This window comes from Apis mellifera, linkage group LG10 (assembly GCF_003254395.2).
Source record: "Apis mellifera strain DH4 linkage group LG10, Amel_HAv3.1, whole genome shotgun sequence".
Lineage (NCBI taxonomy): Eukaryota > Metazoa > Arthropoda > Insecta > Hymenoptera > Apidae > Apis > Apis mellifera.
In genome coordinates, this window is record NC_037647.1 from 7,642,622 (window position 1) to 7,646,550 (window position 3,929).

Below are 3,929 nucleotides of genomic sequence, written 5' to 3' on the forward strand. Positions count from 1 at the left end.
TCGGCGAAATACATTTTATTAATTTATATTCGTCGCCAATTCCCCCCCCCCCCCCCCCCCCCGTTCTCCTTCAATCTCCAAGAAGTATATACGAAATATTATCGAAAGAACGATTAAACCGTATACATTAATTCCGCGTATAAATTATTTCCACCGTGTATCATAATTATTTGAAACGTGTTCTTTTAATAATTCGCTCGCTACTTCCACGTTTAAAATTACAAAAATTCTCCAAAACTTAACGAAACCCCTCCTTCTTGAGATCAACCAAGATCCGTCCATTCGTAACGAACGATCCTCGAAGAAAGAAGAATCCCTCCCCATGAGGGTAAGGAAAAAAAACAAAAAAATCGTAAGCGTAAAGCACGTAGGATGGTAACGGTGGTATCTATGATATCGAGAGCAAATTGTTAGCCACGGTCTCGTCTAACTACACGCGAATCCAGTGGTTGATCCGCCGTAGTAAACTGTTATAACTCGAGGGCTTTCCGGTGGTACGAACGATTCGTGCCGGCCGGATCTGCCCGCCTTGCGTTCCTTCAAGACAGATCGTGGATCGGGAACACGAGCTGCGTACACGAGGCTTGCGTTTAGAATATTAATGGCCGTTGTGTGTATCGGTGCTCGCGGGATTATATTATCGAGCAGAGTCGGTTGAAAAGTAATTGGCGGTGTTTGCTTCTTCGTTTCTCTCTCTCTCTTCTCTTTCTTTATTTCTCGATTCGCTCGCAACAATTCGTGTAACAACAACAATTTCTTCTTCGTATATATAACATCAGCATCGAGAGAGCGTCCGTTAATATCTTCGAACACTGCGCATTTGCAGAGATACGGCAACTTACGCTTAGCAGAGCAGAAATGTATTTTCAGTTATCACTATGATTTATCGCCTTTGCGATTTTTTTCGCTAACGAGCGTCAGCCGTGTAATTAACTTTGTAGAGCGGGAATGTAGAGGAGGCGGCCGGCACCAACTATTGGCAGGCCTCTTCTCCTCGCGCGAGCAACAACAACCGACTTGCAACCGCGGCTCGCGCTCTCGTGTTTCACGCATTCTCTCCCTCCCGTGTCGAGAGAATCGCACGTGCACACCGGCGTCGTATCTCTTACACAGCGGCGAAAAAATTCACGAAACGAAATTGACACGAGTGTTCGGAGGGGAAAGAATAACTAAGCGCGCCTTCTCCTCCCCCTCGAGACGATACTCTCGCCAGGAAACCAAGTTCCCCTCTTTTTTTTCGGACCCTGAACCTATTATTACGCGTATACACAAGCTGGAAAATTAAAAGTGTCACGGACTACTGATGATTATACCCGGCACAACGTACCAGGTGGCGCGATAAATTTTTGTCCAAAGTTTTCGATCCTCGAATAATTCCCCTAATATGTTAAATATATTAAATATATTAACTCGCGTGATGAATCGCGTTTGAAGGAAGGGCAGGAAGGTTCGATTGTTAAAAATCGTTTCTTCATCGTAGGATGATTTTCGAGATGTAACACCCCGTAGATCGAGCACGTATACAACATTATACATAAAACATCCCGGCACTTGGTAATCAGATGCGCGAAATCGACAGATCCGCGAAATATGTATCAAGAATATTCAATCGACTCAAGCATGAACCATGGACGTTCGGTTCATGCACCGTGCACGATTTTCCATCCGGAATTGCAGATTAGTCAATATTTTAATTACTCGCATATCGCAGGGCTCTATCGAATCGAAAAGAGGGAGGACGAGGTCGGAGGAAGGAGGAGAAAGAGGAGGAGGAGGGAGAGGAGGGCTCGCGGAAGGGAGGGAGAGAGAGCGGTGAGATCGAGGTGGGTCGAAAGGGCGTTCCGTCGAACGTCCAAAAATCGAGGATTAAAATTCATTTAGCATTAACAACGACTCCCGTCGAATGCACTCCGTGTAAAGGCTGCTCCCTGAATCTATATTGAGCACCGGTTCCACCTCTCGGTTACCATAGCTAGCCGGAGAGCTAACGGCTTCTCGATTTTTGTGGGATTTTATCAGGGAGCGGGCAGCAGAGCTACGCCCGCCGATGCGTATATGCACGAGCTTGCGCGCAAAGAGAAGCAACACGAGGAAAAATAATAATAAAAAAAAAAGAGAGAGAGAGAGAGAGAGAAAGAAAGGAAAAAAAATAGGAAAAAATAGGGAAAACGGGGGAAAAAGGAGGACGAAAGCGATACGGAGGGAGAGAAAGAGAGGAGCAGAGGGAGAACAGAGAGAGAGAGAGAGATGGAAAGTGGAAGGAGAGTGGAATAGCGTAGCGCGATAGAGGGAATGAGGGAGAGGAGGAGAAAGAGAGAGAAAAAATGGAGAAGCAACGCGAAAACAAGAATCCATGCGGCTATTGCGGCTTCCGTTACGGCAGAGATGCTGCCGGTGGTGCTGCCGGTGTTGCTGCCGATGTCGGTGCTCGTTCGATCTTCGTAGCCAGGGCCGAAGCCAGAACGGCCTGCCTTCGAACCGGTTTCCAACTCCGGATCGCGTAAACTGAGTGACAGCCTTTTCGAAACAGGCTTTCCCGCCCTTCGACGATCGACCGCGAAACGGTGCACGCCCGTTACGATCGATCTCCCCGCGAGCGCCACTCCGCCTCTTTCATATATATGTATATATGTATATATATTTTTTTGGTTTCGCCAACGATATCCTCGACACCGGTACAGGATAAGATCCGGAATCTGGCCGGGAGCAAGGATCTCCGCCGGTTGCCAACCTCGTCACGGCGAGAACGCAATTAGAAAGTCGCGAAACGCGTTATCTTCTGTCAGCCGAAACATCCTACCTCATCCTTCCTTTTTTCCTTCATCCTAGTTCGATCTTAGATAATCGGCAAATTAATTGGAAGATCACCGCGGAATCGCACGGATCGTTTCATCGTTCTAAATTATCCAACCTTTCTCCTACCTACCTCTCTCTCTCTTTCGAGGTCGCGTCCTATCGCGATCAGGGCCGCAAGCATCAGGGTCGCAAAAAAAAAGAAAAGAAAAGAAAAGAGAGAAGAAAGAAGGATGATCGCTTCTGCTCGCGCGCGATCTTTCGATTCGCCCTTATGGCGGCGGATTCAACTTTGTAACTCATCCCCGTCGATCACGTGGATGGTCGATCGGCCGATTAGCAATAACGGAGTTAACGAGCGCGATCTCTACGCTCGATCGCGTGTCAATCGACACACGCGGGGGGGGGAACGGGGCCTTCGTCCCATCGGACGAAAGCGATCGATGGTTGCGGGGAAACTGGATTAATCGGAGAGATCGATTTATCCGGTATGAAATCGTGTAACGTGTATTTACCGCGGGGATAATTCGCGGGGAAAACTTTAATTCCGCGCGATTAATCGCTCGCTCCTATCTCTCGCGGCATCGCGTTTCTTTCCTCTCTATATCATCGAGAGGCCCCGCGTTTTCACGGAGAAGAAAGTTGTAAATAACGATTCGATCGAGCGATTTATCCGGCGATAACGATTTCTTTCTTTTCTTTTTCTCTCTCTTTTTTTTTTTCTTTTTTTACTCTAATACTCGCGGATCTCGAGAGATTTTTCACGATATCTCGCGAAACACGTACGTACGCACCGTAGATACCGATTGACACCCGATTGCACCTGCGAATACGCTCAACCGAGCGTGAAACGTTTCCTCGCGACGTTTGACGAATGTTCGAGTTTTCAACGGCGCGGCAAGAATTTCTTTTTTCTTTTTTAAACGTCGCCTCGCCAGCCTTAGGAATCACGTAGTGTCGCGTAATCGCGGCCATCTTTCTCATCTCGCTTTACACGTTATTTTTAAATCAACGTTACACCCTACGCGCTACCTGACCGCCGCTCCGCGCCGCGCCGCGCGCGCAGTACCGTCGAAAAATGCGAAAGTGGGAAACGCGTGGTACGAGATAAGCGGCACACAGACCGCGACCGATAT